Source organism: Bos indicus x Bos taurus, chromosome 25 (assembly GCF_003369695.1).
Source record: "Bos indicus x Bos taurus breed Angus x Brahman F1 hybrid chromosome 25, Bos_hybrid_MaternalHap_v2.0, whole genome shotgun sequence".
In the NCBI taxonomy this organism is placed as follows: Eukaryota; Metazoa; Chordata; class Mammalia; order Artiodactyla; family Bovidae; genus Bos; species Bos indicus x Bos taurus.
The window spans coordinates 9407012-9429600 of record NC_040100.1 but is presented as its reverse complement, the minus strand read 5'-3'; the positions used below and the strand labels follow the sequence as shown (position 1 = coordinate 9429600).

The 22589-nt window shown below is 55.9% G+C and overlaps 1 protein-coding gene across 5 annotated transcripts in view; it reads right to left on the bottom strand.

The window, feature by feature from the left end:
• Nucleotides 1-22589, bottom strand: part of CLIP2 (CAP-Gly domain containing linker protein 2) — an 83218-nt gene that overhangs the window by 53979 nt on the left and 6650 nt on the right. Inside the window, exon 1 of one of the 5 annotated variants that reach the window (XM_027526538.1) lies at nucleotides 20739-21070. The exons of the other annotated variants lie outside the window; for them this stretch is intronic. The gene's annotated coding sequence lies outside the window, so the exon portion shown is untranslated. Of the gene's footprint in view, nucleotides 1-20738; nucleotides 21071-22589 lie in introns of those variants that run through there. 5 annotated transcript variants of the gene reach the window in all.

Below are 22589 nucleotides of genomic sequence, written 5' to 3'. Positions count from 1 at the left end.
CCTGAGAGGGGAAGTCCCCGTGTCCATGGTGATCAGTTCAGGGTACCAGGTGACAGCAAGATGGGCCTGGCTCAGGGGGGCTGGGGGAGCAGAAAGGACGGGCCCACCACTCTACCCCCACCACACTGTGCGCACTCCCTCTCTTGTACGAGGTGCCCGTGGAGGACTCACCGCCCGCTGGGCCCTGTCCCGCCCCCAGAGCCTCAGGCAGGATGCGCCCTCTGCCTTGGGGGGCACACTGTCCAGTGGGGAGAGGGAATACAGAGCACCACGGACGGATAGAGGATTTGGGGAGAAGCATAACCCTCCCCAGGGGCGCTGTATCTCATCCCACTGTTGGACACAGAACACTATTCCTTTTTAGAGAACATTTTTCTCCATTCTTTTTTTCCCCCCAATTTTAAAATTTTATTATTTATTTTTTATTTTTGGCTGCACTGGGTCTTCATTACTGCACTCGGGCTTTTCTCCAGTTGTGGCGAGGGGGGCCTTCTCTCCAGTTGCAGTGTTCAGGCTTCTCTTGTCGTGGAGCACAGGCTCTAGGGCACGCGGGCTTCAGGAGTTGCGGCTCCCGGGCTCCGGAGCACAGGCTCAACAGTTGTGGCGCACAGGCTTAGTTGCTCCAAAGCATGTGGGATCTTGCCAGACGAGGAATCAAACCGGTGTCCCTGCATTGCCAGGTGGATTCTTTGCCACTGAGCCACCAGGGAGATCCCCTTTTCTCCATTCTTGATGCATATGATCTGTGTGTGCACACTAAGTCGTTTCAGTTGTGTCTGACTCTGTACAACCCCATGGACTGCAGCCTGCCAGGCTCCTCTGTCCATGGGATTCTCCAGACAAGAATACTTGAGTAGGCTGCCATGCCCTCCTGTAGGGAAATCTTCCTGAACCAGGGATCGAACCTGCATCTCTTATGTCTCCTGCTTGGCAGGTGGGTTCTTTACCACCAGTGCCACCTGGGAAGCCCCATATGACTTATGTGAGCTGACCCCAAAGTCCCACACCTAGAGTGGACACATGACCCAGGCCTGGCCAGAGCCCCATGGTTAGCTGAAGGAAGGTGGTGTGACCCAAGCAGCATCAGGGCCTGGACTCTGGTTGGAAGCTTTGGGAAGAGGTGCTCTTCTTGTTCCGGGGCTGCCTGGCTGGGGGATGAAAGCCAGGAGCTGCAGGGTTACCACATGGCAGAGCCTGCCAGGGAGCAGTGCCAGCACAGAGAAAGCAGATCTGAGTCCCAGGATTCAGAGAGCCTGGATCCAGCTGAACCTGAAGGTGGTCCCCTGAGTCCTTCATTCACATCAGCCGACAAATCCTCACACACACACAGGCATTGTTATATCTTTTTGCCTAATTCTCTTTGAGGGACACCTGCAATTGACTTCAGGTGGGGCAGTGGTAAAGAATCTACCTGCCAATGCAAGAGACGTGGGTTCAATCCCTGGGTCTGGAAGATCCCCTGGAGGAGGGCATGGTAACCCACTCCAGTATTCTTGTCTGTGTGAACAGAGAAGCCTGGCAGGCTACAGTCCATGGGGTTGGAAAGAGTCAGACACAACTCAGCGACTTAGCACGTATGCACATCACCCGAAATCAAATAAATTCTGACTAATACAGAAGCCAACCCACAATGCTCCCAGCAGGAATATGCAAAGTGTCCCCAGAATGGCTCTCAGGCCAACAAGATGAGCCAGCAACATTATTACCCATCCTGGCACGGCCATGGAAAGAGTCAGCTCCTCATACAGGGCAGCTAGACATCAGAGCGGAGGAAAATGACCTCCCCTAAGCCACAGAATGGTGGCACCTACATGCCCAAGTGGGCTGATGGGAGCAAGGCATACCTGCCAGCCTTGACCTGCCCGCCCCCCACCCGAAGCCACCAAACCCAGCATTCTAATCACCCAACCAACTACCTAATACCCCAGGAATTCTAGGGCCTAGGAGTCACTTGCTGTTAGGCATGGGTCAAGCTACAAATCATGTATCTAATAAACGTCATCCATCACCAACATATAAAGAACATTTGGACTTCCCTGGTGGTCTAGGGGTTGAGGATCCACCTGCCAACGCAGGGGACACCAGTTCAATCCCTAGTCCAAGAAGATTCCACCCACGACTAGTGAAGCCTGCGTGCCCTAGAGCCCATGCTCCTCAACAAGAGAAGCCACCGCAATGACAAGCCCTCGCACCGAAACTAAAGCCCCACGTGCAGCAACAGACCCAATGCAACCAAAAATAATGAACAGATGACTTTTAAAAAGAGAACACTTGACAACCTACTAATAAAACCTAATAAACAAAATGAACAAAAGAGTTGAATACCCACTTCACCAATGAAGGTGTGCAAACAGCAACAAGCATGTGGAAAGATGGCCAACATCCTCAGTCATGAGGGTAATACGGATCAAAACCACAATGCGATACCACTTCACGCCGACTGGAGCAGCTAACATAGAAAAACTGACAATATCAAGTGCTGATGACAATGTGGAATAATCAGAACAGATTGTTGGGAGAAATGAAAAATGGTGCAAACCCGCTGGAAAACAGTTTTTGACAATTTCTTGAAAAGTTAATACATACCCACTATATGACCCAACCACCAAAGAGAAATAAAAACATGTATCCATACAAACATTTGTTTAAAAAAAAATTGTTCATAGTGACCTTATTCACAAAACATGAAACACCCCCAAATATCCATCAACTGGTGAACACATGAACACATTTATACAATAGTACACAGAGGTCCCTTGGCATCCTCAGGGGATTGGTTCAGGACCCTCTGCAGATATCTAAATGGGAGGATGCTCAAGTCCCTCACATAAAATGATATTATGCAGTCAGCCCTTCTGACTGCAGATGCAGAACCCAACTATCCTTTTTTTTGGCCATGCCATATGGCATAGCCACCAGGGCTTCCCTGGTGACTCAAAACGGTAAAGAATCTGCCTGCAATGAGGCAGACCCGAGTTTGACCCCTGGGTTGGGAAGATCACTTGGAGAAGGAAATGACAACCCACTCCAGTATTCTTGCCCGGAGAATTCCATGGACAGAGGAGGCTGGCAGGCTACAGTCCATGGGGTCGCAAAGAGTCGGACACAACTGAGCGACTGACACTTCCACTTTTCTGCAGCATGTAGGACCTTATTTTCCCAATCAGGATTGAACACACACCCCCTGCATTGGAAGGCAGTCTTCACCACTGGACCACCAGGGAAGTCCTTGACTACAGATATATGCAACAATATTGAATGAGCCTCCAAAACACTATGCCAAGTGAAAGAAACCAGACACAAAAGACTACACATTGTTTGAAATCTCAAAACTATAGACACAGAAAGAGCAGCAGTTGCTGGGGGCTGGGCAGGGACTGACTTCAAATAGGCACAAGAGAACATTCTGGGTGGTAGAAATACTCTAACCCTGAACTGTGGTGATGGCTGCCCACCCATATGTTTATACTAAAAGTCATCAAACTGTACACTTAAAATGGATAGATTTAACGGTAGGTAAATTAGATCTCAACTTTTTAAATCCATTAAAAAAAAAAAAAAATTCCTGAAGACTCCCCACAGAAGTTAGTGCAAGGTCCTCCTCATGCGCTACCACGGCCCTCCCTCGCCCACTCCACTCCAGCCACTCTTGCTCACACTAAGCATGGCCTGGCCTCAGGGCCTTTGCACATGCTGTTGCCTCTGCCTGGAGTGCTTTTCCCTCAGATATGCAGTGTGCTGCTCATCTCCTTCAAGCACCTGCTCCAATGTCCCCTTCTAAGAGTACAAGCCCTCCCCACCCCTCCCCTGCTTTGTATTTCTCTACTGCCTGAGGATAGGACTTGAGTCTGTTTTGTTTCCTGAGGTATCTTTGGTCCTGATGTAGGCCTGGTGCCTACAGGTGCTCGGTGAATCTCTTGGTTAATGACACTGGCTTAAAGCAATGAAAGGCCCGGGAGGCTCCCCTCACCTCCCCAGGGCCCAGGCTTCAGGACTCAGTGGCTTCTAATGATCAACCCAGCTGGTCGTCTCACACTGCGGCTTTTCAGGCAGCTGGTCCGCTCACTAGCTTGCCTGCTCTCTGAGACAGGGACCAGGCGTCAAAACTGTGTCTGGCATTCCAGCCTCCCCAGCCAGCCTCGCCGACAATGACCCTGCATTTCCTCACCACTCGCCTGCCACTCCCGCACGTCCCAGACTCTTCCTCTGCCTTTTCCCCCCACCTGCTTCACTTCACATATTCCAGCCACATATGAGACACTTGGCCCAATGCCTCCTCCTCCAGGAAGTCCCCCAGGACCTTTGACCCACAGAGGCTTGAGGATCACACACTGAGCCAAGAAGAGAGAATACTGTTCTCTTATCTTCATCTGCCTCCTGGGAACCCATGGGCCACCCCGGCTGGGGCCACAGTCTTCTCTCTGGGAACCCCAGCTTCAGCAGGGTACCTGGCACAGAGCTTGTGATTCAGAAACCCCATAGGACAGCACATTTGCTGTGGCTCAGAGGACAACAAATCTCCGGGGATACTGCTCTCAGGGGAGGCTTCCAGAGGCTCCCATAGTCGCCCTCCTGCCCTCCCAGGCCCTGATGACCCAGGAGCATCCAGTATGAGGAACCTACTGTGTGCCAGACCATACGCCCTGGTGAGGCAGTGGGCATCCTACAGGTGAACATTCGATGCCCAGGAAAGTCCGAAGATGCACCTAAAGCCACAGACCGCTCAGCAGCTGGGCGGGAGTCAGACCCAGATCTGGCCCCGCCTCCCCACGCTGCCTGGACCAGGCTTGGAATAACATTTGTAGGACCCCTGGCCTCTGGGGAGGGCGCCCACGTGCCTCACTGACAAAGGAGACCAGAAGAGAAGGCGGAAGAGAGCAGAACCCCGGCGGTGTAACCCAGTCCCCGGAGGGCTGGGGTCAGAGGAGGAGAGGCCAGCCACCCACCCCCAGCCCCACCCCCACCCCCGTGCAAGGCTCCAGCGCTGGGGGAGCACGGCGAGGGGCAAATGGAACAGGAAGAGGGGGAGGAGGGCCCTTTATGACTCAGGCCCGCTCGTGGGATACAGGAAGAGAGAGGTTTCTTGGAAAAAGCTGGGACGTGGGGATACGCTGGCCTTTGACCACGCTGCGGCCGATGGGGGAGGCCTGGGAGGAAGTATTGCTTTCAGTCTCACGGAGTCCAAACTCTAGACCCATCACGACTAGCTGTAGGGCCCCGGCCGGGTGTGAGCCTCAGCGTCATCACCTGTAAAATGGGAGGGAACACTGCTGCCACGTGGGAAGCACGGCGTGCAAGGCCGCGGAGGCAGCCCCACGAGGGTGCCTCTGTGCCCGGCACACAGGCTGTGCAGAAGGGGCGGCGTCTCTACGATCCGGTCTCTGTTATGTTCTCCGCAGGCCCGGAATGCACACGCCGCCTCCCCCTGGGACCCGGGGCCACAAGGCAAGCATCGCAGAGGCGGGCGAGGGCGGGCGGCATTCAGACCAACAGGCCCCCTTTGTGGCGCCTTCAATCGCCATTGACAGAAGACAAACCGGGCTGCATTTCAGGGTTTCCATTTCAGCTGTCCCGGGGGTGGCGGGCCGCAGTTTGGGGCCGGGGAGGGGGAATGGGGCCCAAGAACTTTCTGCCAATCGGAGGCCCAGGGTGCAGCCCGGCAGATCGGGGAAAGGTGCCAAATAGGGCAGTGGAAAGCCCGTGCCCTCGTGCCAGCGTCGCCCAAAGGGCGCGGGAGGCGGCACCAGGAAGTGGGCTCCCAGGACCAGACCTCAGCTCAGCCATCAGCCGCACCCTGGGCTCTCCTCCTGGAGGGCAGCCCTCCCCCTCCGCCCAACAGAGGTGGCTCTCCGGGAGCGGGGTTGGGGGGCTGCGCCTCCTCCCCACCCCACGGATCCCCGCGGCTGGGGTGCCCAAGCTCCCCCTGCTCTTCTGAGCCACGTGGCAGCCAGAGATGGACTCAGTGTGGCCCCCTGCCCAAAGGCTGGGGACCGCAACAGTGCCATGGTGATGTGGGGGAGGGGAGCACGGGGTGGGGGCTGGGAGCACAGACCCCATCCTGCCAAGTCGACCAAACAGCTGAGGATTTAGAGTGCTTAAAGTGGGGCGGGGGTTGGGGGGGGTATCCAGAGACTGAAAGGGACACTTGGCTGGCGGGGGGTGGGCTAAGGGTCTCCTAGTGGTGCCCAGACACTGGGATGGCGGGGCGGGGATAAAGCCCCACGGAAGACATCGAGCAAAGAATCCAACAGTTTGCATGGGCATTTTTTTTTCTTGGAAAGCACAAAGCAATCAGTTTTATTATGTCAAGTATGTATATGTGTTGTAGAGAATTTCTAATCAAATCAAGTTTTTTGCTCTGTTTCATTTTTCTACACCTTTGAAGAATATTTAATGTTTTAAAAAACTGTATTATTGAGTATAACTGCTTGATGATGTTCTGTTAGTTTCTGCTGTACAACAAAGTAAAGGACACATATATGCTTTCCCTCTTGAACCTCCCACCCCCTGCCAGTCCCACCCCTCTAGATCTGCACGGAACACTGGGCTGTGTTCCCTGTGCTATACAGCAGCTTCCCACTAGCTATTCCTTTTTATTTATTGATTTTATTTGGAGGACAATTACTTTACAATAGTGTGATGGTTTTTGCCATCCATCGATATGAGTTGGTCACAGGTATACCTGAAGCCCCCTCCCCCAGCTGTTTTACACATGGCAGGGTGTATACGGCAGTGCTACAATCCCAATCTGCCCGACTCCCCTGCCCCCCTTGGCCACATGTCCACTCTCCAGGTCTGCGTTTCTATTCCTACCCTAAAGATAGGTTCGTCTGTACCATTTTTCTAGATTCCATATATATATGCGTTAATATATGATTTTTTTTTTTCTTTTTGACTCACTTCCCTGTGTGTCCAGATAAGCATTTTAGCGAAACTTCCAGGAGCCGATGAGGACGAGGCGGGTGGGGGCTGCTGCGACAGACAGGGACTCCAGGAAGTCTGAACTGAGACAGAGGCAGTGGCTGGAGGGGACAGACACTGAGCAGGTGGCAAACAGCGGCGGGGGGTGGGAGGAGGCGGAGTAGGGAGGGCTAAGGAAAGGATGGCAGGAGAGTCAACGCCAGGAGGGACCTGGGAGATGGGAGGGGCTGGGGCGGGGGTGGTGCTCATTTGGGGAGACGTTAGTGGGAAGTGATGGGGGTCTAGGGCGCCCACCCAGTATGCAGGGTCAGGGGCTGGAGGGAAAGAAGAAAGGGACCCCAGGCACCAAGCTGAGGGCACCCGATGACAGCAGGGCATGAGCAGGCCAGCTTTTGAGGAGACAGGTGGGGCCTCCCCAGTCGCAGGGAAATGCAAATCCAAGCTGCCAGATCCTGTTTCCCACCCAATCAGATGGGCGCAAAGTCAAGGAGCCAGGTGATACCAAGTTGCTGGAAAGGCCTCGGGGTAGAGCTCACCAGTGGGCACCGGGAAGGTAGGGGGGCAGGGAGACGTGCGGGTGCAGAGGACACCCAACCACGGACCTTGGCCGAGCGTCCAGGAAGCACCTCCATGGTGCTAATCCACAGCACCCCCAGCAAATGTGGCTTGAGGGATGGGGCTGGGGCGGGGCAAGTGGGGGCTTCATTTCTATATTTTTTTTAATGCAGGAGGCCTGGGTTCGATCCTTGGGTTGGGAAGATCCCCTGGAGAAGAGAATGGCTACCCACTCCAGTATTCTTGCCTGGAGAATCCCCATGAACAGAGGAACCTGGTGGGCTACAGTCTGTAGCATCCCAAAGAGCCTGACATGACTGAGCAAGTAACACTTTGACTTTTCATTATTTATTTGCCTGAGCTGGGTCTTTGATGCAGCACTCTCAATCTTCAATTTTCCTTGTGGCATGCGGAATCTTTTTAGCTGGGCATGTGGGACCTAGTTCCCTGACCAGGGATTGAACTTGGGCCCCCCTGCATTGGGAGCGCAGAGTCTTACCCACTGGACCACCACCACACACAAGTCCTGCTTCATTAGTATTTGTAAGATTTGCTTCTTTCAGTCCCGCATGCTGTACATGGGAGTTCACTGAGCCCTGTCTATTCTTTCGAGTGCCTAAAATATTTCAAAACATTAAAATTTTACTTTTATTTATTTTTAGACTGCCTGGTGAGGCATGCAGGATTTCGTTCCCCGGCCCGGGATTGAACCCATGCCCCCTGCAATAAAAGTGTGGATTCTTAACCACTGGTCTGCTAGGGAAGTCCCTCAAAATACTTTTTAAATAAAAAAAAAAAAAATTTTTTTTAAAGATAGACACAAGGAGAGAGGGAGAGAAAACAGTTTCCCCCTCCATGCACATCCACCAAGAGGAATGGGGGGCAGGCACCAAACAGAGTGAACCCCAGGTGCTAACCCCAGGCTCCAAATGGTGGGCCCTTATACAAACATGGTATGGGTGCCCCCAGCCCTGGCCCACTGGGCACCCCAACACTCACACCTGCACTAGAACCCCAGTGCTACCCAACCCCCAAATCCAGGGTGACCACCACCCCCATGAGCCTCCACCCAGCCGGCACCACGGCCTGTCCCATCCTGCTGGGGAAGGAGGCCGTTTGTTTGCATGTGACTGAGGCTCGGGAAATTTCAGCCAGTGGTGAGGCTGGGATCCCCATGGGCAAGTGGAGAGTGGGGCACCCTCCCTGCGAGCCCTGCCAGCTCAGAGCAGCCGCCCCGAGGCCAGGGAGGGCCGGGGCGGTGCGGCCTGCCTGTGGCCCCGGCCCCACACCCGCCCTGCTCTCACCCAGTGGGGGGACCACAGGGCAGAATGTGTCAGCCGAACATTCCCACAGCCGCCGGCCAGCGGCAAGACACTCCAGGAAGCATGGGGCAGCAGTGGGCCCCGTCTGGGGTCCGAGTCGCCCTGGGGATGCCTGGCAGCCATTCAAAACGTGCAGAAGGGACCCGGCCCGAGCCTCACAGCTGCGCTAGGGTAGGAACCCAGGCTCCACCAGCTGATGTGGCTTCCAGGAGCGGGGAGAGAGGACAAAGCTGCGGAGATGACAGGGCAGGCGCGCCCACAGGACTGAGCAGGGAAGGACAGGCGGACCCAAGAGCCCTGGTCGACTCCCCATCTCCCTGGCACCTGCAGGGGGAGCCACGAGCAGGGCTGAGTCCAGAAGGCCGGGATGTAGTCCCGCCTGCTTGCCATCCTGCATCCTCACAGCTCCTGAGCTTGGGGCTGCGGTTCTTAATTTGTAAGTCAGTGTCTTCCTTGTCCGGCCCACTGCCTGGGCGACTGCAGAGCTCTGGAAATGGCCAGCCTGTCAGTCCTCCCTGAGCTGGACAGACTGGGCTGTGGCCATCTTCCCTTGGGCTGGGAGTTCAGATCCTGTCTCCCAGCAAAGGGGATCAGGACTTCCCCTCCCTGCCCTGCCAGTCCAGCGAGGGGAAGGAATGTGGATATACTTCTGTGCACTACACACACACACACACACACACACACACACACACACAGCTGGCATGCTCAGAACCAGAGCACAGCCATGGCCCCAGAGCCCCAGCCCTAGCTGTGCGGCCACGCTCCAGACTTAGTGACTGGACAGCTGGGATCCTCCCACCACTGGTCCAGGACACTGGGCAGGCATCAGCCTGACTTTGCTGGATGGGGTCCCGGATTAGGCCCAAAGAGAAGGGCTAGTTGCCCCCTGACCCACCTTTATTCCCATTTCACAGGATGGGAAAACTGAGGCCCAGGGCAGAAATGTGAAGCGAACAGGACAGTAAGAGACAACTGCCCAAATGAAGAAGAGCTGGGCTGGGCAAGAAGGTCCTTGAGATCAGACAAAATTGGAGTCACAGGGAAGGGCGGGGCTGCTGAGGTCACCCAGCCATCAGGGCAACAGGAAGGAATGGGCTCTGGTATCCTGCCTCCCTGGCCACAATGCTGAGCCAGTTGTCTTTCACTACTGCCTCCTTCCCTTCTGGTTTCCATGGCAGCTCCATCTAACCCGTCCAGGCCAGCGCAGCTGCAGGAGGGTCACCCATCTCCTGGGTTCTCCTCCCCAACCCAGCATGCTGGGCCTCCTCCCCAGGGTTGGGATTTGCACAAGCAACTCAAAAAGACCCCTGAGCAAAAGGAGAGTCTTTACAATAAGTGGTGCTGGATCAAATGGAGAGCCAAGAGGGAAAAAAACCAAAAACCAAAAAAACCCCATTATCTTTTCTGTGACTGGCAGAATAATGGCTTCATCCTGGTTCTTGTGAATTTATCAGTTTATGTGGCAAAAGGGAATTAAGGCTGCAGATAGAACTAAGCTGCTAATCAGCTGACCTGAGAGAAGATTATTCTGAATGATCCAGGCAGACGCAATGTAATCACGAGGGTCCTTATAGGTGGAAAGGGGAGGCAGGAGAGGCAGAGAGATGGCTGCCTGCAAAGGACCCGGTCTGACATTGCTGGCTTTGAGGATGGAGGCAGGGGCTGACAGCCAAAGAATGCAAGTGGCCTCTAAGAAGCTGGAAAAGGTTTCCAGAAACAGATTTTTCCTTAGAATTCCTAGAAGGAACGTAGCCCTGCTGACATCTTGATTTCAACCTGCTGAGATCCATGTCAGACTTCTGACCTCCAGAAGTGTAAGATAATACATTTGTGTTGTTTTAAACCACTAAGTTTGTGGTCATTTGTTATAAGAGCTACAGGAAATTAATACGCTTGCTTCACATCATACACGACCATCAGCTCCAGACAGAGGGCAGGATCTAAACGTGAAAGGTAAAACAATACAGTTTTTAGAAGACATGAAAGAGGATCTGCCTAACGCTGGAGAAAGGCAGAGATTTCAACACAGGAAGTGCTGAAAGGGAAGAGATGGAAAAACTGGACAATATGCTTCTGTGACTCAAATGATACCACTGGGGTTGGGGGGAAGGAGAGAGAGAGAATGAATTTGTAATTCCTGTATTCTGCAAAGGATTCCTATTCAGAATATGGGAAAAACTCAACAAATCAAGTAAGAAAAAACTCAGCAAGACTTGAACAAGCACTTCAGCCCAGAAAAGGGTATTCAAACGACCCATAAACAGATGAAAAGAAGTTCACCTTCATTAGTCACCATGACAACACTACATCCGCTGGAATGTATAAAAGGAAGCATGGACCCAAGTGTTGGTGAGGACGTGGAATACCCAGAACGCTCGTGCACTGGTAGCACGAGTGCAAAGTGGTGTCAGCAACGTGGAAAGCAGTCTGGCGTCACACACCGCAGCTGAGCGTGACCCCGCAATCCCACTCCTAGCTATGTGTGCATGCGTGCTCAGTCACTTCAGTCGTGTCCCACTCTTTGTGATCCCCGTGGACTGTGGCCCGCCAGGCTCCTCTGTCCATGGGGATTCTCCAGGCAAGAATACTGGAGTCGGTTGCCATGCCCTCCTGCAGGGGATCTTTCCAACCCAGGGATCGAACCAGCATCTCTTATGTCTCCTGTATTGGCTCTTTACCACTAGAGCCACCAGAGAAGCCCATCCTGAGCTATGTCGCCGCAGGAAAGTGCACATACATGCACCAGGAGACATGGACTGTTCCTAATACCCTCGAACCGAAAATAACCCAAATATCCATCACCATCAGAGTGAGTAAATAAGTGGTGGTTTGTTCACACAACGGAATAAAGCACAGCAGTGAGAATGGGTGAACTACAACTACACGCAACCACATGTGTGAGCCTTGTGAATCTCGAGTGAAAGAAGCAGCTGTGAAAGTGCTTCAAGTTTGATTGCATGCTTCTGTTTAAAAAGAAGGTCAGGGATTTCCCTGGTGGTCCAGTGGTTAAGAATCCCCCTTGCAATGCAGGAGGCACCAGTTCAAACTCTGGTCCGGGAAGATCCCACATACTGCATGGCAACTGAGCTTGTGAGCTGCAGCTACTGAAGCCTGCATGCTCTAGGGCCCAGGCTCTGCAAAAGAGGCCACCGCAAAGAGAAGTCCCCGCTTGCCGCCACAACTAGAGAAAGCCCGCACACAGCAACGCAGACCCAGTGCAGCCAAAAATCAATAAAGTGTTTAAAAATAAAAAGAAGCTCAAAGGCAGGCAAAAATTTATTGATGGTGCCAGAAATCAGGGACAGGGTCACCCTTGGGTCAGGGGTGTAGACTGGAAGGAAAAACAAGAGGGGCTCTGGGGGAGCTAGCGGGTTCTGATTCTGGATTTGAGTGCCACACAGGTATTTCAGTTTGAGTAAAGTCGACAAAATACTACACTCATGATACACACACTTGTCCGTATGGACGCTGTACTTCAACAAAAAGGCTTGTTTTTGTTTTTAATTCCCTGGGCTTGGGGGGAGTGGCAGCAGGAGTAGAGGAGGCAGGGCAGGCCCAGATCATTACACCAGGCGTGATCCCTGCTGCTCCGGGGCCTCCCCCACCCTGCAGATGACCCCAGCCAGCACCTAACCATGTGGACCCACTGACGCATCCGACTCCCCCAGGGTCTGTGGACTGCCCACGGGCAGGCTCAAGCCCCACGGGGCTCCAGCTCCCAGGACCTGGCACAGAGGGGTTCTGTGCTCACCGAACAGCCTTCCAGCCCCAGCTTTCCTCCCTAAAGAAGGCATGCTGATTCCCACCCCAGCAGCCTCTCACTCCCAGGGCTTCCCCTGTAGGCAGGGGGCAGGGGGAGGCAGAGCCCGCTGAGGTCAGAGCCTGGCTCCTCACCCACACGAGAGGAGGGGACACCAACCAGGGCTCACGACGAACGGTCAGGATGTGGGTGGCGTGGAGAAGGGATGAACCAGCTAGGGTCCGTGGGTACCACCTACACCTCTGAAGGGCCAGCCAGGATGGCTGGTGGGGGGCGGTGCAAAGGAACGGGGGAGGCAGGGCAGAATTTAGTGGCCCCAGGGCTGAGGTCAGTGACTAACAAGCCCTCAAAGTCTGCATTTTCTTTTATTGCTTCCAGGAAGGCACTCCCCATCAATGCCCCCAGTCACCGAATTCTGGCAGAATATCGCCAACGCCCAGGCACAGCCACGCAGTCTGTCACATCTCCAGGCCTTTGCACACTCTGTCCCTCCTGCTAGAATCCCTTCCTCTCATCCACTGGCAAGACCCCTGGCCTCTCTCACTGAGAACAGCTTTAAAGGGCAGGTTCTTAGAGTATCTTGTTTGTTGCAGGGCTCTTGGTACCTAGGACAGCGCCCAACCCACAGGGGAGCTCAAAAGATGTTTAAGGAATACATGAATGAATAAAACACCCTCCTCTGCCTTCATCAGCTTCCCAGGTGGCATTAGTGGTAAAGGACCCGCCTGCTGCTGCAAGAGACATAAGAGATGCAGGTTCGATCCCTGGCTCGGGAAGATCTGGATGAGGGCATGCAACCCACTCCAGTATTCTTGCCTGGAGAATGCCATGGACAGAGGAGCCTGGCGGGCTACAGTCCATAGGGTTGCAAAGAGTTGGACACGACTGAGGTGACTTAGCATGCACACATGCATGCCTCCAACACCACTCTCATGTTGAGTTGGAGGCCCATGGCAGCTTGTCACACCCCATGGCCACACTCACTGGCCAGCTTGGCGTGATCTCTGGAAAGGAGAGAGAGGAGTAACTCAACATTCCAACTAACTCACATTCTTCTAGAATCCCAGTGCCACGCACACCTGGCACAGAGCCACTGCTCACCAGTGAGTCCAACAAGCAAGGAATCAGGTAGTGAGCCCCCTGCCAGTGGGGGTAATTAAGCAAGGACTGAAGCCTACTCTCAGAATGGTTCTTGCCTCAGTTCCTGCTGCCCTGAGAGGCTCTTGTAAGCTGGCATGGCTATTATCACTGTCGATAACAACATGAACCAGAACTTGCTGAGCATCTCCCCCAGTCCAGGGCTGGGCCACCACAGCTGTGCTCTGCACTGTGCCTGACTGCGAATCTGGGTGGTGTACCAGGTGCAGGAGTCTGGGTGGGATGGTGCTGTATCCCCACCAAGCTGTTTCAGCACAAGGAGTCACAGACCTGTAACACTCATTCTGCTGCAGGCACGTCTAAGCCCTTCATAGATATGAACCTGTCCAGTGTGCGCTGCAACCCTGTGAAGAAGATGCTGTCATGAGCTCCACTTACTAACCGGGAAACTGAGGCCCAGAGCCAGCAGGTCGCTTGCTGGGGATGATACAACTGAGCGGTGGCAGGTGGGATTCCCGCTTAGGTCCCCTGGCCTTGAAGTTCACATTCTTAAACACTGCTCTTTTAAAAAACTTATTTATTTGGGGCCATGCTGCACAGCATGTGGGATCTTAGTTCCCCAACCAGGGATCGAACTTGTGCCCCCTGCACTAGAAGCATGGAGTCTTAACCACTGGATCACCAGGGAAGTCCCCCTTAACCACTGTTCTTTACTTCCTCAGAACTGAGACCAACGCTCTTCCAGGCACCGGGTTGGGAGAACAAGGGCACAGTTTGAAGCAGGAGGTCAGGAGGGCACCCCACGGCCCTGGGTGCCGACACCACAGTCCACAGCATGTCTGCCAGCTCCTTCCTGCTTCTGGCCTGTTTCCTGGGCCCCTTCCACCCAGCACGCTGAGCTCCAGCTTCCCTGAGCTTCTCCCTGCTCCTGAAGACACCCCCGCCAGGTGCCTGCTATGCCAGGATGCCCTCACCCCTCTTCTGCATGCGTGCTAAGTCGCTTTAGGCGTGTCCGACTCTGTGCAGCCCTAAAGACTATAGCCTGCCAGGCGCCTCTGTCCACGGGATTCCCCAGGCAAGAATACTGGAGTGGGTTGCCATGCCCTCCTCCAGGGGATCTTCTGGACCCAAGGATCGAACCGCATCTCTTATGTCTCCCACACCGGAGGTGAGTTCTTTACCACTAGCGCCACCTGGGAAGCCCTTCACGCTTCTTCTACCCCTGAGTCAAGTCCTGGGGCCCAGTGGGTGTGTCCAGAGCTTTCTGCACACCCCTGTATCACAGACTCCCCGGCATCCTCGCAGGATGGGGATTCTCTGGCAGGGACCAGTTGAGCTCCTGGTTCCCAGGGTCTCACTCCTTCCCCTAGAGCTCGTCAGGCCCTCGTGGAGGGGACTGGCTGTGAGAACCAGCCCCCGCTCTCGGCTCCCCTGCAGCTGCTGCTAAGAAGCCTCCAGGAGGAGGGTTATTAAGATCACAGGGCAGCTGCAGTCCTCTCTTCCCTCTGCCAGGGACCCCCTCCCAGGACCTGCTGCCCCTCACTCAGGCTTTCATGTTATATATAGCAGGGGCTTACACCAGACAGCGTGACAATGCAAAGTCACTCCAAACTCCTTATGCCCCCTGGATCTGGCTGCTAGAAAGCTGGGTCAAATTACCACCAAGGTGCCGCAGCCCCTCTGGCTTCATCTGATGTTTGCTACCCCGGGCTCCCCCTGCTCCAATTGTCTCACGTCTTTTCCATCTCCTTAGACTGCGTTTATCTTTGTAAATCACCTCGAGTCCTTTCTGGATTGGACAAAGAATACAGGAGACCCTTCTGGGCATCTTCTCTCCTCTGCTCTGAGTTCCCAGTGCCCAGCGCAGCCCTCGGTCAGAGAGAAGCTGAATGCGGGCTGAGTGAAGTGAACCTACAAGCAGGTGAACTCAGGCAGGGAAGTCTACAGCAGAAGAGGGAACAGCAGGAGCGAAATCAGGATATGTGCCATGCACGTGTGTGTGTGCCAAGTCGCTTCAGTCGTGTCCAACCCTGTGATCCTATGGACTGTACCCTGCCAGGCTCCTCTGTCCGTGGGATTCTCCTGGCAAGAATACTGAAGTAGGTGGTCATGCCCTCCTCCAAGAGATCTTCCCAACCCTGGGATTGAACCTGCATCTCTTATGTCTCCTGCATTGGCAGGCAGGTTCTTTACCACTAGCGCCACCTGGGAAGTCCCCAGAATCAGGATAGAAGGTAGCAAAAAAAAAAATCAGAAAACACCTCATGTCATTTCCTCCTTCATCGCAGGGAGGGGCCTTCAACCAGATGCCCGGCCTCACAGCGGGCCTGGAAGAATGGTGGGCTCCACGCTGAGCCTCCAGGCCGGACACTCAATGCCCCACTGCCCCCAAACTTCTTCACTTTTCTCTCTCTGCGCCCCTCAGGAAGGCGCGCCTTATCCACCCCGAGTCCGCCCATCCTTCAGGACACAGCGCAGTCCTGTTTCCCCCCGAGAGCCCCCTCAGCCATCCCACCCACGCCGTGCCCTGCCTCTGAGTCATTCTCAGGGACTTGAACCATTGTCGGGGGCAGTGACCCCACTGGGTATGGAGGCTCTTCTACTCTGGCCTTAAAAATGTTCCTCGAAGGTACTGATGTCATTTATACTTTCAGGAAGGGGACTTTTGTCTTCCCGATTCAGCAAACGCCTCTTGAAGGTGGGGTCTGAAACTAAGGTGTCCTCTGCTCCGTCCACGCTGAGGGGCTCAGCCATCACCCACTCCTACCTACCACGCTGGATGCTGGAGAGTGAGGCTGGGGCACCCCAGGGGTAGCTGAGGCCAGGCTGGGGGCAAGAGGAGCGGATCAGCCCTGAGTCACCTCCTTTAGGGACGAGAGATTGGAAAACCAGGCCCTCATCGTGAGCTCCCAATTTCCCCTCTCCCGGTAAAGAGATCAAAAAGGCGGAGATGGAAGTGAATGAGGGGCGGGCGTCTCCCTGGGCTGTGGCTGGAGTCAGAGGCACGTTCCAGGGTGGGAGCCAGGGCGCTCCTTGAAGCCGGAAGCTGGTAAGTGGACATGGCCCCAAACTCATGCCTCGTTAATCAAAACCACCTGCTATGCTCTACTTTCTATTCAGAGGGGAAATGTTTCATTATCATTTTGAAGCATTTCCTCTGAAAACATGAGCTCTGTTACCGTTTCTGTACGCTGGCAAGGAAAGAGAGGTGGGATGGGGTGGGTCCCCTGCTGGCACCACCCCTCCCTGACCCCAGTCCCCTGGTGCCAAAGGGGAGCCCATCCTGGGCCCCAAGCCTGGTGCGGAGGCCTGCAGTGGGCTCCCAGAGATGGCGAGCCCCCACTCCCCTGTCCTCCCCGCAGCCCACACACCCCACATCATAACCCCATACCAGCTGTGCCCAGCCATGTCCCCCACCCGCAGACCCAGAGTCGGCATGGCCTGCCCTCCACCAGCCCAGCGGATGGGGTGGGTGCCCTCACCCAAGCTGGGCCCATCCGGCTCTCCGGCACCCAGAGACTGAGGGGAGTGCCCCTGGGTGGTCCTGTGGCCTCCAGCTGAAGCCACCCTTCAGGGCGGCCACACAAGAGAGAGGAGCCACGACAGAGGCATCAGGAGAGGACAGCAAATGAAACCGGAGTCCAGAGAGAGGAAGGCTGGAGGAGGGGCTGCCTGCCGGCTTCCCGGGTCCTGGGGGAGCCAGGCCGCCTGCAACCGTTTCCTGCAAAGTTCCTTTCCTCTCAACTCCCCTTTCACTTAACCTAATTGGAGGCAGTCCCTGTTCTCAGCAACAGAATAAACCAAAGCGAGGTGTCGGGGAGTGGGGGGGGGCCCTCCCCCTTCTCCCATCAAGCCTTCCCCTCAAGGCCTGCCCATCAAGCCTAGGACACTAGACGGTTTATAAAAGGTGAGGCCCTGGGAATATAAAAGGCAGGGCCCCGCCAGCTGGGAGTGGGCCCTGGGAGCCAAAGAGGGGCTGGACTTGGAACCTGAGCCCGGGAGATGGAGGCGTCTGAGGAAGGGATGGCCAAAACCTTGCTTTCCGGAAGTGAACCAGATGGGCAAGTGGATGGTGGAAGGAACTTATGTCGTCCAGGCACACAGTAGGTACTCAATAAATGCAAGGAGGGACTTCCCTGGTGGTCCAGTGGCTAAGACTCCGAGCTGCCAATGCAGAGGGGTCGGGTTTGATCCCTGGTCAGGGAACTAAAGAGCTCGCATGCTGAAACTAAGACCCAGAGCAGCCAAAATAAATAAATAAATGTAAATGCGTGGGGGGCAAACAGGGAAACCTCTCCTCGTCTTGAATTCCTCATCCATAAAATGTAAGCAATGTTATCAAGATATCCACAAACTAAGACACGCGTTCAAAGAGCTTAAAACAGTTCCTGGCAGAGTAAGCACTCAGCATGCATTGTTGTTGCTGTTTTTTAACCTAAACAAAGGCTGACATTCTCCCCAAAGACCGCTGTGCGGGGGCTTTGGTCTGAAGGTGCCCTCCCTCCTCCAGCTTCATAAGTTGAAATCCTATCCCCCGAGACAGTATTAGGAGGTGGGGCCTTTGGGGTGATTAGGTCAGGAGGGTGGAGTGCTCATGAATGGGATTAGTGCCCTCGTAGAAGAGACCCCACAGAGCTCCGAGCCCCTCTACAGCTTGAGAACACAAAAATAAGTGTGACTCGGAAAAGGGTCCTCACCCAACCATGCTGACACGTGGATCTCAGCCTTCCAGCCTCCAGAGATGTGAGAAGTAAATGGGCTGTTTAAAGCCACCCAGTCGTTTGTTAGAACCGCTCAGACTAAGGTAACAGGGAACCCGGAGGGTCAAGAATACAGCTTCTCTCCTCTGGGTGCTGAAGCAAAGGTGGGGGGAGATGGCATCAAGAGGGCAGGATCAATCTTTAGGGTGACAGCTCTAGGGACAGAAAGGTCAAGAGGAAATTGTCCCCCACCTCGTGGGCTGGAGCAGAGGGAGCAAGAACGGCATCACCAAGGGAGGCTGGACCAGGAAAGACAGAACAGCCCAGGGAGGAGGCTGCACTGAGGCAGAGAACAGCACGGCCTCGGCGGAGGCTGACCGGCAGGACTGCCTGACAGGGGACAAACAGCTGGGGAGGGAGCAGGACGGGCCACTCGTGGGTGGAGATGGAGGCCGAAGGGCCACAAACACCGGGCATTCTCTCCATTGCAGTACACGCGCTTCGCACACACTTATCTATCCGTTCAGTTCTCTCAACAACCCTAAAAGGTGACACCTTGAGTATCCTCATGTTACAGATGGGAAAACTGAAGGGGAGAGAGGTATCACGACTTGTCTGAGGTCACACAACTAGTAAGTGGCAGGGCTGGGCTTTGAACCCAGGCTGTCAGGCTCCAGCAGTCAAACTTAATTGCCAGAAGGGTGAGCAGATGCTGAAAAAAAATTGCTGCCTCTGCAAGTGGGTTCCTCACTTGGGACTTCAGGCTCTGGGTACAGAATTCGAGGCACCTCCTTCCCAGCCTTCTGGCTGCAGCTGGGGACCCACAGGTGCACAGTCCTGCTTGCTAAGGCTCCCTCCAGGTCTCCTCTGCCAGACTCTTCTGCCTTTGAAACTCCCCTCCAGCCCATCCCCCTTCACCAGTCCCACCATCCCTCCCAGGCCAGGACTGCAGATGCCAACACATCCTGGGCTTATGGAGAAGGGCATCATGCCCCAGTCACCCACATCCTTTGCTGCCCTTCTGACCCACCAGCCACCTGGTCTCTTGCCTCTTTTTCTGACTCCCACCCCTTGCCCACGCTATGTCCTCTCTCTCCAGCCCCCCTTTTGGGATCCTGGCAGCAAACTTCTAGGCCCAGGCTCTGTCAAGCTTCCTGTTCCACCCCATCCTCCAGGTATGCTTCCAGCTCCCGCATCACTGTGCTCCACCGATGCTGCTGGGCTGTGCTCCATGGGGGCCAGGAAGCACCAGCCCTGTATACCTGCCAACCCCTGGCAGTGCTGGGCAGGTGACAGCAGCTGGATGAATGAAGGGCTCATTGTTTACCTTACAACTGGTGCGGAGTCTTCCGCCCACGTGGTCCTCCCAGCCTCCTCCTCCTCCTCTGCCTGCTATCCCTAGATCAGCACCATCCCCCACAAGCCTCCCTTGGGCATCTCACAGCAGCAAGGGCAGCCCCCCCTCCCCAAGCTGGACCTCCCACTTCTCACCCAGAAGGGAAGAGGCGGCAAATCAGAGGTTGGGGCATTCGCAGCTGAGTGGGTGACTTCCCCCCAGGTGCCCCCTCTTATCCAGGGTGGGGCTGGGGCTTGCGTGGCAGTGCCCAGTGGGCACCCTGCCCCGCCCAGGCCCCGCCTAAAGGACCCAAACGGGCGGGCCCTGGAGGCCCAGCTGTAGCATCCTTGGGGCAGCCAGGGCCCCTCCCCGTAGGGAGGGCAGAAAATGTGCTGCCTCACCAGCCACCAGCGCCAGCCTTGGGGGGGAGGGGGGCACCCCTGCGGGAAGACGCCCCACCTCATCCGTCTATTCCCCCTGCGCCATGCACTTTAACCAAGTTTTGCAAAGGGCATTGGCCAAGCGACCACAGCCCGTGGGGCGGGGGCTCCACGTCCTCCCAGACCCGGGGTCTGGAGAAGAGCCGTGTGGCCGCGCCCACCAGGCTCAGCTCCCCCCATCCCCCGCGCGGGGCCTGGGAGCCCAGAGCCCTGCAGCGCGTCCAGCCGCTCAGCGCTGCCCTTGCAAGGAGCGACGGGCGGCTCCCTAGCATCTGTGCCGAACCCCCGTTAGGGGCACCGAGGGCGCTGGGGATGCCTCCACCGAGGGGACCCGCAGCTCGGGAAGGGTTCCCCAACGCCGGCAGCAGCCCCTCCTCGCCTGCAGGCGACGGGGAAGTTGGGGCGGGGGTGCACCCAGAAGGAGCTCCCGCTCACGCCCACCCGCCGGGCCCCGACCCCTTCGGCCTCCCCTCACTCCCCGACAATGCCTCCGTGTCGGCCGCCCGGCTAAGGACCAGGCCCGGGACTACCGCCGCCTCCCGCAATCCCTCGGTCCTTTGTTGCCCGGCGAGCCCCCTCCCTCGGGGTTCGGCCGGCTGTTCCTACCTTCGCTCCTCCAGCAGCAGGCGGAGCGGCGGGCGGCGGGGGCGCCCGACCCCCGTCCTCTCCCGGCGCCGGGGCACCGGCGGGGGCAGAGGATGCTGCGGTCCCCCTCCCCGCGCGCCGCTGCCCACCGCCTGCAGCCCCTCCCGGCGCCGGGGTTCCGCGTTCGCGCTCCGGGTCCGGGCCTAGCGCGCCGCGTGTGCGGCCGGCTGGGCGGCGGCAGGGAAGCGGGTATGCGCTGAGCGGGGCAGCCCTAGCCGCCGCCTGCGCTCCTTGCGGCGGAGCCCGAGCCGAGCTGAGCGGGAGCGGAGCGAGCGGCCCGGCTCCGGGAGGGAACAAAAGGGGCCGGCGCTGGGGCGGGCGCGGGAGGGCGGGGCCTGGCGCGGCGGGGGTCAGGCGGGCGCTCGCGCGGCCTCGCGTTTCTCAGGCTGCAGCGCCGCGCCGCAAGGGGGCGGGCGGGCGGAAAACGCCCCGGCACCTCGTCCACCGGCTCCTAGAGGCGGTCAGTGGCTGGGCGTCCGAAGCGTGCCAGCCCCCCACCTCGGCGCCGGGCACCTATCGGCGCTTCCATCGTATGTGACGGAAGAGAGCATCCTCAGCCTTGCTCGGCTCACAAGGATGTCCCAGACCCCTGAGAGAGGTGGAAGCTGCGCAGAGGGCTGGGGAGGTTTCTGGAGTTTCCGGGAAGGCTTCACTGGAGAGGTGACGTTTGAACTGGACAGGATGAGGAGGAGACAGTGTAGCGGAGCTGCAAACTCCAGGTCTTCCTGGACGGTCTAGAGGCCAAAACGGAGTCTTGGTGATTTGCTCCCAACGCTTGTTTGGAAAAAGTGGTCCCCAAGATACAGATTGAACCCTGCACCATCCTCCCAAGGCAGGCGCTGTCTCCCGGAATATCAGAGGACTGATGCGGCTACCCGCCTACCCCGCCTACCCCTCCACCCCGGGGGAAGTCGAGGGCAGAGGCTAAGTGGCAGCCGAGGGGTGAGAAGGAACTGGGTCCCAGCACGCATAGGTGCCTGGCTGTGGTTGGTCGCTGTGCTTTTTGTTCTTTTCTTTTCCCCTCAATGAGCTAACCTCAATGCCTTTGCGCCTTGCTGGTTCCTCCCCACTTTCTCTGTCTGACAAGTCATCTTTCCCCTTGAAGCCCGCCTTTAATTCACCTCCCCCTTACTGTATGGGAATGTGGGTGTTGGGGGAGGTGCGGTCAGTACAGTAGGACTCTGGGGAGGGAAGGGACCAGGCCCAGGCTTGTTTATATGCCCTAAGGCACCCAGTGCAGAGCTTGGCCGAGCAAGCCTTAGAGCACATAATGACACCTGTTGAGTTGTGCTTCTCCGTGGCTCAGCAGTAAAGAATTTGCCTGCAGTGCCGAAGATGAAGGTTTGATCTTTGGTGGCTCAGATGGTAAGGAGTCTGCCCAAATGCAGGAGACCCAGGTTCGATCCCTGGGTCAGGAAGACCCCTTGGAGAAGGGAATGGCTACTCATTTCAGAATTCTTGCCTGGAGAATTCCATGGACAGAGGAGCGTGGTTCCCTACAGTCCACTGGGGTCCCAAAGAGTTGGACATGACTGAGCACACACACACACACATTTCCCTCCACTGGAATCCATAATCTTTGAGAAATGAGTTAATTTCTTTAAATATATATATATATATAGGCCACCTGGGACTTCCCTGGTGGTCCAGTGGCTAAGACTCTAAGCTCCCAATGCAGGGGGCCAGGGTTTGATCCCTGATCAGGGAACTAGATCCCTCATGCCACAAGGAAGATGGGAGATTCCGTCCACCGTCACTAAGACTCGGCATAGCCTAAATAAATATATTTTTAAAAATTTTCAGCTGTGCCAC